Source organism: Castor canadensis, chromosome X (assembly GCF_047511655.1).
Source record: "Castor canadensis chromosome X, mCasCan1.hap1v2, whole genome shotgun sequence".
NCBI classification, from domain to species: Eukaryota; Metazoa; Chordata; class Mammalia; order Rodentia; family Castoridae; genus Castor; species Castor canadensis.
In genome coordinates this window covers 102,514,434-102,528,137 of record NC_133405.1, presented here as the reverse complement: position 1 = coordinate 102,528,137, position 13,704 = coordinate 102,514,434, and the positions used below count along the sequence as shown (strand labels likewise).

Below are 13,704 nucleotides of genomic sequence, written 5' to 3'. Positions count from 1 at the left end.
ACACATACAGAAAGAAATGTCACAATGAAATTCCCTATATAACCGTCATCAACAAAAATATCTTTTTTAAAAAAATGAAGGACAGGAAGGTAAAACAGGTCCTGTCCAGGGTTTGGTACCAGTGAGAGGGGGGAGAGCACAAGGAAAGGGTGAAGGAGGGAGAATATGGTGGAAGTACTGTGTACTCATGTATGAAAATGGAATAATGAGATCTGTTGAAACTATTCCAGGAATGGGGGGCAGGGGGATAACTGAGAATGATGGAGGGGGGCAAATCTAACTAAGGTACACTGTAAGTACTTTTGCAAATAACACAATGTACCCACACCCGTACAACTATGATATGCCAATAAATAATTGTTTTAAAAACCCAGAGATGTTAGAAAACATTAACAGCTTTACATCTCCAGTGTATTCATGGTATACTTAATTTTCTATACCATTGCTTTCAAAATTTATGCATCTTTCTATTTTAGGTATGTCTTTTGAAAGCAACATATAACTTAATTTCAGAGGTTTTTTTAGTTTAGTAACAACCATTTAATTGGAATATTTAGCTTATTTATATCTAATGTCATTTTATACACATATATTAATTTAAATAAGACATCTTGTCTTACTTTTAGGAAAAATACAAGCTGGGCACCAGTGGCTTATGACTGTTATCCTAGCTACTGGAGAGGCTGAGGCTGAGAGGCCAACCAGACAAATAGTCCACAAGACCCTGTCTCCAAAATAACCAGAGCAAAGTGGACTGGAGGTATGGCTCAAGTAATAGAGCACCTGCTTTGCAAGCGCAAAGCCCCGAGCTCAAACCCCAGTTCCACAGAGGGAAAAAACTCACAACAAATAAATTCAAGAGATTTTTAAATAAATAGGCAAGATTCTAGCAAAGCTAATCAAGAAAGAATAAAAATAAAATCAGAAATGAGATAGTTCAGGACAGATACAATGTACTATAAGACAAATTATAATAAATTATATAAGCATATGAAAATAAATTTTAAAATCAATTAAACTGTAATAACTGTGACTGATCAAAAATAATGAATAGGCTAATAACCAAGTAAGATATGAAAAAATTACCAAAGAATAACCCCAACAAATGCTCTATCTGGTATGATTTTCTAATGGATTCTTTCCAACTTTAAAGGAAAAGAAAATTAACATATTATATAATTTCCCTGGGATACCAAAAATGATAGAAAGCTAGGAAGGTGAATTCCAGTGCCTAACAGATGTAACATTAAAAACAGAAGGAAAAAAATAAAAAACAGTGAACCATGGAACAATAGTTCTCACCATGGCTGCACATTAAAATCATCCCAGATAGAGCATTTCATACTGTTTTTAGAAGTTGTGGATAATGTAAACAGCTATGAAGTAAAAATATTAGCAAGTAAGAGACTGAAATTATCATTATGGGAAGATAAAATAATGGTATATGCAAAAGCTTAAAAAAACTAAGAATAAATGAAAGAGATCAGTATAATCACATCTGAATTTTAAATTTCATTAGAAAATAAATAAGGATAAAAGTTCACAATAAAGTAAAAAAAAAAGAAACTACAAAACAGTAGTTATTTAATTAAAACTGTGACCCAGATAAAAGTGAAAATACCTACTAAAAGTTATAGAAGAACTTGACTGAACAGATAGGAAGTACGTTTTGGATAAACAGACTAAAATAATATATTTCTAACTCAGCCTGATAAAATAAATCAAAAGATAACCAAAAATTAAGGGTAAGAGAGACCTAGCACTCCCAGATTTTTTACCTTAATATAATGCTTCAATTATGTAAAATAGTGCAACACCAGAGTAACAAGAGGCACGCTAAAAGGTGGGAAAGAATAGATGGTCTGCAGATAGACTGTATTAAGCACAAGAACTTAACCTACAATGAAAGAGGAATCACGCATCAATCAGCAAAAAAGTACTAACGTGGAAAAGCTACATGCATATTCCACTTATACTATAACCCAAAGTCAACACCAAATTATCAGCTTTTAATATAGCAAATCAACCCTTTTTCATCAACAAAGTGGCAAAGCCTCTTGGGAGGGTGGGGCAGTGGGGCTAGTAGAGAGGGGAGACACAGAAAACATCAAAATTTGACTGTTAATTATAATTCCAATAATACTTAAATATAAATAAACATATACTAATGAAAAAAATTAGGAAATATAAGAAAAACTTTAAAAAAATTTTAAACTAGCATTTAAGGACCATAAAAGAGAAATGAGAAACGCACACAAAATTCAAGTAAGCATTAATAAAATGTTCACTGAGAAATTATCACATAAGTGAAAATTAAAATTACAACGGAGCCACCAGCTTTATGTGTGTGTTTCTCCTTTTAATCAGACCATTCATCATGAAGGAATTTGTTTCGTTCTGAGACAGAACCTCAGAATCTCGCTATGTCGCCCAGGCTGTCTTAGAACCCCTGAGTTCAAGCTACCCTCCTGCCCCAGCCTCCCGAGCAGCTGGGACTGCAGATGCTTGCCACCACACTGGACTTCCGATACAATTTTAAATTACTGCAATCCTCTTTGGGAGCAATGCAGGTATTGTGAGGAACCATTTAAAAATCCCTACACTCATCTCGGAAACTCCACTTGTGGGCGTGGCGAACATAAACAAACCAAACAATGAACATGCTTAAATGTGCAAACATATTCTTTTGGGCGTTCTTAAAACCACTATAGTTTAAAAAAAAAAAAAAGCAAGCTAGAATGAGACCTGAACAGTTAAAAAATGAAGATAATTGTTTGGTAAATTGCAAATACTTCTAACTAATCCCTGGAATATTACAAATGGGCAATAAGAAAACTACTTCAGATATGCAGTTAACTGAAAAGAACACAGGACTAGAAATAATTATATACCACAATTAAGTGGCTGTTTTTAGATGTATATTTAAAATGGTTTAAAAGCAATGACTATGCTTTTAGAAGAGGGAGCCAGGGATAAGAATACACACAGACCAAACAAGATGCGCACACACACAAAATGGCGGCGGCACTGACTGCAGCTCACTGGAGACCTGGCCAGGGCAAAAGGCCGCAAGGAAGAAAGTGACGGAAGTAACTAAAGGAAGGGGGAGGGGAGGCGCTGAGGAGAGCGCCCCCCTGAGGGAGGGACCTTCCGGCTTGGTGAGAGGAGCCGTGGGGGCGGGGCTCGCTGCCTCAGGCCCATCCTGCTCATTCTTGGAGATCAGGGACTCTAGGCCAATAACCTGACCCAGGGTCCATCACCCCTAAAGAACCTTGTAGTCATTTGGAGGGCTTCGACAGCTCAGAGGGGAGGCTAAATCTAGGCAGGCATTCGGAGCTAAGCGGTATAGTCTTGACCCCCGGAAGTACCTTGCTGTGACCCAAGTGGAAGTATTTAAATGAACAGGAAATAGCGGCTGCAGATTCGAAAGTGCTTGGCATTCTGGGAAGCACCTTGTGGGTTTGGTCGCCTCAGCGTGCCTCTGGTGATTCCTGGCTCACTGGAACTTCTCCGAGGCACTTTGGTATCACAGTGGAAGTTCTTTGACCTTGAAAAAGGTGCTAAAGTTCCTAAGGCGTCAGAGCGGGGGAGTTGCAGTATCACAGAAGCAGCACTTAGGTAGAACCCCCCCCCCCAGCAAACGGGGCTGCTCCCGGGACTTGGTGAAGTGGTTCGGGAGGGGGCAGGGCCCCTCTGGGGGCCCCCAAGGGCCTAAAAGCCTTCGAGAAGGACTTTGTGGACTGTTTTCCTGGGGCTCATTGTGTCACGGAAATTCTCCTCAGAACCGGCTGTGGGTAGCAGTAAAGTCCAAACACTGCCTGACTGAGAGTGAGTATCCAAAGTTCTTTAGTTTGTGGGACCCTCTGTGCCCTCCACTGGCCCATTTCTAAAAAAAAAAAAAAAGAAAGAAAGAATGGCTTCTCAGGAGGATGTCTACTGTCCTGATTCCAAACATAGTTGCCTTTTGCGTTCCTCTGAATTTGTAGCTGAGACTGAAGGTCAAAATAAGATTGAGGAATGAAACAAGTACCAGAAAAGGAGGGTTAGACTTCAGGACCGTTGGTTTAGTGCCGGTTCATCTGAATTTGCAGATAGGCGTGAGGGCCAAAATAAAGTTGAGGAACTGAACAAGTTCCAGAAAAGGAGGGACAAACGTGAAGACCAAGGGTCTTCCACGATTACTGCCAGTCCCTCTGAATTTGCAGCTGAGACTGAAGGTCAGAATAAGGTGGAGGAACGAAAGAAGTTCCAGAAAGGGAGGGGCAGATTTCAAGACCGTTGGTTTAGTGCCCGGTACTCTGAATTTGCAGCTGAGGATCAAAATAAGATTGAGGAACAAAACAAGTTCCAGAAAAGGAGGACCAAACTTCAAGGCCGTTGGTTTGCTACCCCTCCCTCTGAATTTGCAGCTAGGTGTGAGGGTCAAAACAAAGTTGAGGAAGGGAACAAGTTCCAGAAAAAGAAGGGCACAGTTCAAGACCAAGGGTCTTCCAGGATGGCTGCCCATTCCTTTGAATTAGCAGCTGAGGCTGAGGGTCAAAACAAGATTGAAGAACCAAACAAGTTTCAGAAAAGGAGGGTTAGACATCAAGACGCTTGGTTTAGTACTCAGTATTCTAAACTTTCAGCTAAGACTGAGGGTCAAAATAAAGTTGAGGAACTGAACAAGTTCCAGAAAAGGAGAGACAGAGTTCAAGAGCAAGGCTTTTTCACGAAGAACATAGCACAGTGTCCTAAGTCTGAAGGGATACTAGCCAGGAATGTCTCCTCCTTTGCTCCTCAAAAAAAGATAGAGTCAGCCCCAAAGATGAACAGCTTCAGTGAGAGAACAGTGGTTATAATTCCTAGTAAGAAACTCAGTGAAGAGCCACTTCCGGAAAAAAAAGTAGTCATTTACAAAAAAAGTCCTTCAGCCTTAGAATTTAGGGATAACAATAACTCCCACTCAGTAAGCAAAATACCTGAAGAAAACAAGGTGGTGATCCAGCCTCCCTATTCAAGTGACTGGTCTGATGCTGGTGAGAGCTCCATAGTCACATTATTTCAGGATGAGCCCTCCTCACTGAGTCTCTCAGTACTTTCAGAGCCTTCGTCCTTCAAGAATGACTACAGCACACAGCAGCCTAATTTGTACTACAGCCCTTGGAATGACTACACCAGCTGTTGGACCAGCAATACCAAGCTTTCTCCATGTCTCTCAAGCAGCAGCAGCAGCAGTACCCCCACCACTACATTCCAGGCTAGGAGGGACAGCTGGAGCTTCCTGAATAATTATTCCTACTATACCACAAGCTCCGAAGAAGGGATCCCAGAATTCTCCTTCACTTCTTTTCCCCAGAAATTCAGCAGTTGCACCGGAGAAAACGTATCTAGAGGAGCTGGTGCCATGTGCTCAGGGAGCACATGCATCTGGCTTCCAGCCAGTGAGCCACTGGCAGCCAAGGGTAGAGGAGGGTTTCATTGATACTCACTGTCACTTGGACATGCTCTATTCCAAGTTGTCCTTCAAAGGAAGCTTCACCGCATTCATAAAAGTTTATAGTAATTCCTTCCCAAAGGAATTTCAGGGTTGTATCTCTGACTTCTGTGATCCTCGTACCTTCAGGGATGGCCTATGGGAAGAGCTATTGAAAGAAGATCTGGTTTGGGGGGCTTTTGGCTGTCACCCTCATTTTGCATGTTACTACAATGAGTATCAAGAAAGAAGTCTCTTACATGCCTTACGGCATCCCAAGGCTGTGGCATTTGGAGAAATGGGCCTAGATTACTCTCACAAGTGCAGTACACCTGTCCAAGAGCAGTTCAAGGTATTTGAGAGACAACTGCAGCTGGCTGTGTCTCTCAAGAAGCCCTTGGTGATCCACTGCCGAGAGGCTGACGAAGATCTGCTGGGCATCATGAAAAAATTTGTGCCCTCTGACTACAAGATCCATCGGCATTGCTTCACTGGCAGTTATCCAGTCATTGAGCCCCTGCTGAAGTACTTCCCCAACATGTCTGTGGGCTTCACAGCAGTCCTGACTTACTCTTCTGCCTGGCAAGTCCGAGAAGCTCTGAAAAAGATCCCACTAGATAGAATTCTTGTCGAAACCGATGCTCCATACTTTCTCCCTCGCCGGGTTCCCAGAAGCCTTTGCCAGTATGCCCACCCAGGCCTGGCCCTGCGTACAGTGCAAGAGATTGCCAAAATCAAAGAACAGCCACTTTCCCACATCTTGGCTGCCTTACGTGAGAACACCACTCGCCTCTACAGTCTTTAAAGCAGAGAAGGCATAGTCAACGAGATTTCCAAAAAAGGGAGACCAGCATCCTGACAAACCAGACTGGATTTGAACTGTACTTATGTCCCAAAACAAAGCAGTGGAGCAGAGAAAATCAGGACAAGATGTCTTAAAAACCTCTTCATAAGATTTCTACTTCTAGCTGGTAGGGTGGGGTGCAGTGGGATGGGAGGAGGGCTAAGTGGAACTGTCCTTGATGTAATTAAGGGTTTTCCTCCCAGCCAAAAATGCTAGTCAGTAAGGAAGACAGTGTTCTCTGCAATCTGTGCTTTTGAAAAGTTGGTGACTAAAGTCATCCTCCTCCTTGTCTTAAAACAAAAAAAAAACTAATTAGGATTTTAAAAGTGAGCTATGTTGTTCTATAAAATGTATATTATAGGAACTCTGTATACTTTGTTAAATTTATAAATTGTTCAGTTTGAAACTTATTTCTAAAGATAAGCCAGTATTTTATCTAAATTAATTTAGATAAATGAAAACTAGTTGGTTGGTAATGACATGCCAAGGGCTGTGGAGGTGCTTAGAGTGAGAGAAACAAATACAGCTTAGTCTCACCCACTGAGGATATATGACTTGAATCCGTACTAAATTCCCTACACTTGTGTAATTTTAAAGCTTTTTCAGAAACCAGTATATTGCAATAGCACCTATTCATTTAAATTGGTCTGATTTCTTCAGAAGGGCTTCAAAAGCTTCAGAAGCTGGGAAGTTTCAGCTGCCCAGTTGGCAAACAGCAGGCTTTCTTGAGAAGTTAAAATGAATTCACATTTTATAGCAAATAATTTGAGTTATGAAATTTAACTTTGTGATCCAAAGCACACACCTAAATCCAGAAGTCCCCCATTAATGGATGAGGCATGCATGCCATTTTAAAAATGGCATATCTCTTTTACCCTTAAAAATCAAATAGTGATAACAGACTCAGAATACTCCAAACTTGCTGAAGTTTCCTTTGCACTGATTTATCTGGATCCAGAAAAATCAGCTGCCTCTTCATTGTTTGGTTCTCAGCTCAAAAGTCACTTCCACAGAGAAGTTCTCCCTGACCACCAATCTAGGAGGACAAAAGCCCTTGGCTCATTGTGTTTTAATTAAGTTATAGCACTGAGCTGTGTCTTTAGTCTTGCAAATATATTTGTATATTTATACTTTATCTAACCCTGCTAGGTTATGAGTTTACAAGCTTGTCATTCTTGTTCTTCATTTAATCCCCAGTGTTGGAATAGTGCCTCGAACAGAGCAAGCAGTAAGCAGAGATTTCTTGGCTTCATATATGAATGAATAACTGACTTCATTAGTAGGGGGAGGTTAATCACAATATGTGGGAGGAGTAATATTAGGAAGAGACTAGAGAGATAAACTATCTTATTTCCATCCCCCCTCACTATTTAAAAGCCAAGGCAATAATAAAAGGCTATGTATATATTCTGCCATGTGTAGTAAAAAGAAAGTCAAGCCTTACCAGGAATTGTCAGTTCATATTTCCTATTAATAACACTGAATGTATCACAGATTTCCCCTTTGTTGAGAATCCAGTTTTTTTTAGAACAAAGTGTTAAGTGTAAAAAAAGCTATAGTGTTTAATTTTCCTTTAGTAGAACAAAAGTTAATGCAATGTGACAGGTGCGATTTTATTACATTTTTCAAGACAAAACTTTTGAAAAACTGTTTTGAGTTCAGAAGCTTTTTCTGCATTTAATGTACACTTTAGGCATTGCTCAAAGTATATCTCTCATTCCACAGGGGCACTGAGCTTCTCTTAAAGGGTTGTAGAAAAGGTCCCATGACATATATTTTGGGGACATACTGAGTTCTACAAAGTTCCACAGGTTAATTTTTCTTTAATTTCAGGATTTCACATATCCTTTGATATACTAGCATGCACCACAAGTACCCAAGCAGATGATGTTTCTCAGTTACCTACAGATGAATATGAGGTACAATTCAGGCTTCCCACTAGCTTGGGAAATGCCATCTCAATCACACTCCTGGTTACAGTGGGTTTATCACATTTTTGGCATATCTCTCTACTCACCACCCCCCAGTATCCTCTCTCAGTTATCTTTCTTGCTACCTAAGTTCTATGAGAGAGCACAGAGTCATGAAACTGTGCTTAGCAAAGTTAATACTTCCAAGTTGGCATTTCAAGGATGAGTGTGAGAAGCTGGGGGTATAGCTCAGTGATAGATCACTTGCCTAGCATGCATGAGGCCTTGGGTTTGATCCCCAGCACTGCAAAAAAATTGTAGCTATTTAAAGATAAGTGTGAATGAACAACTGCATTATGGGCTGGAGATGTTCAGTGGTAGAGCACTTTCCTGCTTGACTAGCATGTGAAAGGCCCTGGGTTCCATCCCCAGCACCAAAAAAAAAAAAAATGAAAGGAAAAACTTTCATTTGTAAGTACACTCAACAAGATAAACAAGACTTCCATGTATTATAATGAAAGTAATTTTCCTTTCAAAAAATGATCTTATGTGGGAAAAATATTTTTCTCACCCCCTGATTGCTTTTTTTTGGTGGGACTGGAATTTGAACTCAGGACTTTGCACCTGCAACACAAGAACTCTACCGCTTGAGCCACAACTCCAGTGCATTTTGCTGTAGTTGTTTCGGAGATGGGGGTCTCAGGAACTATTTGCCCGATCTAGCCTCGAACTGTGATACTCCTGATCTCAGCCTCCTAAGTAGCTATGATTACAGGTTTGAGCCACCAGCGCCCAGCTTCTCCCTACATTTTTTTATGGCAAATGCATGTACTATATACCGTGCAGTGTTTCTAATATGCAGAAGAGCACTTAACTTTATTTCTTTAGGAATGGGAGTGAGCAATGTAGTAGTCCTGGTTGAGTAGACTCAAATCAAACATCACAATCTTCATTTACTTATTCCATAAATGGGATAAACAACATTTCACCTATTCATTACCAGCAAAAAGAGCTTCAGTTCAAATGTATGAGATTTGAGACAATTGTAAATAGTTTTCTACTTAAGTGATAGATATTCCATTGAACATCTACAATTATTATCTAGCATTTATCTGTTTGTATGGTATCTACTCTCCTGTTCTGGAAGTATCAGAAAGTCATGAAGCAGCAGGTGAGTTAGAAATCAATTTGCTATTAGTGGTACCTAAGCCATTAGTTAGTTAGTCCAGAGTCACAGGATCTCTCAGGCCCATTAACAGGTTCCCTGAAGATGGGCAGTCCTTTTAGGGCACAACAATATTTTGCTTCACTTAAATTTTAGAAAGGCAGTGCTGGGGGTGTACCTCAGTGATAGAGCACATGTGTTAGCATTCAGGAGACCCTGGGTTCCATCCCCAGCAATAAAAAGGAAGGAAAAGAAAAAAAAACCCAAATATATTTTTTAGGAAGCTATTTCTAAAGCTCAAAAGAGCAAATTGATGACTTTACAGACAGAAGGTTTTGGTTTTGCAGTTTCTTTATTCATTTCTAACTTCAGAATTTATACCTGCTTATTGTAGAATTTTTTTCAGTACTAGGGTTTGAACTCAGGGCCTTGAGCCATACCCCATCCCTTGTAGAATTTTTGATACTCCTAACAAAGGAGGGGAAAGAATAGCCCATAATCCTACCACTTAGAGACAGTCACTTTAACATTTGGAGTGGCTCTTTGCAATTTTCTGTAATATTTCCATAATTACAGGTCAATTCCAGCATTGTATTCCTTGAGTAGATTTTGAATACTGTATAACATAACTATACATTTTATGTCCCCTAAGTTTGTGACTTAAATATATTCTCTGGATTTTTGTTGTTCTGAGCAAACAATCTAGAGTTTTGTTGTTTTAAACAATCAACTGTTAAACTGATTGTGCTTATTCAAATGTATTCTGCATACTGATGTATAAAGATGGGCTTTTAAATTTATTTTTTCTTGCGTTCCTATCTGTTTTATTGTGCTTTTTCTAATGTCCTAATCTAAATGTTTGGTTTGTTTTATTGTCTATAACTACAGAACTGCTGTATACATTGAATTTATTTTGATAAAGTTTACTTTTCCCTCTGTAAAAACTAATACATATAAATTACAAAAATAAGAAAACAGAGAGGAACAGAAATAAGTGTGTGGCATTTCTGTTTCCCATAACCTATTGCTGATATCATTCCATTATATAACTATGATCATAATAGCAATGTTAACTTGCAAATTCTATTAAATAACTTGTTTTTCTGATTATAAAAGTAATTCATACCCATACTTAAATGAAGATTTTTATGTTACAAAAATCTTACCACATAGCCTATATAAGATGTTAATGTGCTGATGTATTTTTATTTATGAGCCTTTTTAAAAAGTTAAAAATACAAAGTATGTATGTTTATTAAGCAGAGCTAAATGAAGAACATTTACAGGTCATAGAGAAAGATTATATATAGACAAGATTGGTACTTTTTCCTCCTAATTGATAAATTTTAATTCCTGTTTTTAATTTTTAAGAATGTCATTATTCGATATTCAAAAATGATCTCTACAAACTCACCTGAATAAAATAACATTTTTTCTTTTTTTCTCTCCCTATCTTGCATTTGGGATCGGTTTTATTATTCTTTTATCTTTCAATAAATACTTAAAATGTTTATATTATGGTTTGAACTTTATTTGTATTTCATAATTGCCTATTACATGTTTCATTCCACTGCTCACCACCTTTTGTTTCATGATTTCCCCATAGTGAAGTGTTTAATTTGCTTTATGTTTACTTGGCTGGAGTATACCTTCAAGCAACTTTCTCAGGAAAAGTAATGGGGGTGGAATATTTGATAAATTATATAACTGAGATCATTTTCCTCCTGCTTTAACTAATGCATACAATATGTTGTCTGAGTCTAGAATTTCTGGGTCACAAATATTTTCGCCTAAAAATTATACACATTGCTTCACTGTCTTTTGGTATTTAATATTACAACTTCTCCTTTGGGGGCTTAACTACTTTTACTATCAGTATGTTTGGTCATTTCTTTTTATCCTTGAAGGTAATATAAAATTTGTCAGGATATGTCTATCCTCTGCCACCCCTACAAGTTAAGTACTTGATTTGCAGATCAACATCTTTCTATAGTTCAGAACATTGTTTTTGTTTTTATTGTTTTCTTATGGCATGCTCAATCAGTTGGGCTGCTTTTATTCTAGCTCTAATACTTTAGTATTCACTACATGTCAGTATTCCATGTGTCCAACCTTTCTTGTTTCTCTTACATCTGACTTTTTTCTCTGCATTTTGGGAGATTTTCTCAAGTATTCCTTTTTCAACACTCATTCTCCCAAGTTTTAATTTTTTCTTCATATAATGCATTTTTAGTTTCATCACATTCCCTCTTCAGCAAGCTGTCTGCCTTTTTGCCTACCGTCTCATTTAGCAATATTTTTTATTTATTTTCCTGCTCTATTTTCTCTTTCCATCTCTCACTTCACAGGGTTTGCTTTTGCTGCTAGCTTTGTATTATACACTTCCTCTTACTCAACACAAAGCACATTGTTATCAACAAATTCATTTCCTGGAGAAAACATACTTTTGAAGTAAGTATTTTTCTTCTTTTGCCTCTTGAACACTACATTCTCCATTTAATGTTGCAGTCTTTTTAGAAACCTTGTATTGGGTTTCTTTGTGCATTTTTTAACAAAAAGCAAACTATCCAGGCTGATTTTTCCCAAAATAAGGTGAGAGGGTTCTCACTCCCTTTACCACCCATTCTAATGTTCTTATATCCCTCTTCTCAGTGGGAGACGGGCTGATAGGAATTCATACACAAACAGGGTGGGGAAAAAAAGAGGGAATTGGAGCCATGGAAAGTCCCCAGCAGGAAACACTTAATTTTTCCATATAAACATTTCATAAATTGACCTGACCTTCATTCCAGGAACAGACTGGCCAGTCCTTTATGTACCATTGCCTGTTGTGTCACAGAAAATCCCCAGTGCAGGGTCTGCTTTGACCTCTGTGTGATTATTCCTGGATCTCCTATTGGCACTCTTTAAGCCATCAGCAGTTACGAAAGTAAACCAGGTAAAAGTCCCTACATGTTGTCCTAACCTCTAATTCAATTCTTTTCACTTTCTCAGGAAGTGAAATTGCACGTTGGTTTTGGTATATTCCTTCATCTGCACTATATGGAGAGGAAATTCTTCAAAGTTTGCAGCATGGGGATAAAACCCCTCCCCAGCCTCCCACACTAATATATAGTTTCTTCATATTTTGAAATTTTGCAGTTATTTCAATTGGGATTATGGAGGTGGAAGTACATCTAAATACCAGTGCTAAAGTTACAGTCTCACTCCAAATTCTCATTTTTCTCTCACTTTATTTTTTGATAAATTTATGTTCCTATGGCTACTGTGTTTAAATAGGCATATCTCATTTTAAGAAAAACTCAAGATACACAAACCTGAATCTCACTTAGCTTAGTGAACTGAGATGGCCAATAAGTTGAATAAATGGCAAAATGACAAATTATAGGACACCTTGTGCAGGAAAATATTATCACCACGAATCTATTTATAAATTATCCTCCAACTATCATGACTAATTCTACAATTTAAGATGAAATGCAGGACTGGAGGTATGGCTCAAGTGGTAGAGTGCCTACTTTGCAAGCGTAAAGCTCTGGGTTCAAACCCCAGTCCCACAAAAAAAAGTAAGAAATGCATCTATATGAACAGCATAAGCATTCATAAAATTATTTTTACTTGTGCTTCATGATAAAATTTTATACTCCATAAAAGGGGAAAGGGAAGTGGCTGGCTAGAATGCTAGAAAAGTCTTGTAGCTTTATCACTAACTGATACAAACCACTTAAACTCTTTGTTCACTAGTTAAGCTTTCAATAAAAATTAAGAAAACACTTGTTCACCACAGGATACTGCAGCACTATTTAAAGAATTAAAATTATGGGCCAGGCACCAGTGGTTCACACCTGTAATTCTAGCTACTTGGGAGGCTGAGATCAGGAGGATCATTGTGGACCAAGGCCAGCCCAGGTAAGTAGTTCGTGAGAGCCCCACCTCCAAAATAACCAAAGCAAAATGGACTGAAGGTGTGGCTTAAGCAGTAGAGTGCCTGCTTTGCATGAATGAAGCCCTAAGTTCAAAACCCCAGTCCCACAAAAAAAAAGATAAAATTATGTATATATAACAGAGCTTTGGAGAGAAAAATGAAATGTATAAAAATACTGAATAATATATAAATCAGTGTAGGATGCAAAGCTGGAAGCTTAAAAATACTGTCAAAACCATACCTAAAATAGTCTTTCTCATGGAGTATACTGAAAAAGACAACTTAAGAAAACACCTGATATTAGTAAGAGAAGAGGATCTGACCTACTGTTTAAAATCAGACATCCTGGAAAAAAGATTGTAGGGCTACAAGAAGGGGCCAATCTACCCAGAAGAAATCACATTA

At 38.3% G+C, this 13,704-nt stretch overlaps 1 protein-coding gene and 1 pseudogene across 1 annotated transcript in view; one reads left to right on the top strand and one right to left on the bottom strand.

Moving 5' to 3' along the window:
- Positions 1-13,704, bottom strand: part of Efhc2 (EF-hand domain containing 2) — a 183,877-nt gene that overhangs the window by 126,024 nt on the left and 44,149 nt on the right. The gene's annotated exons all lie outside the window — the stretch shown is intronic.
- Positions 3,016-6,260, top strand: LOC141419800 (putative deoxyribonuclease TATDN2 pseudogene; annotated as a pseudogene).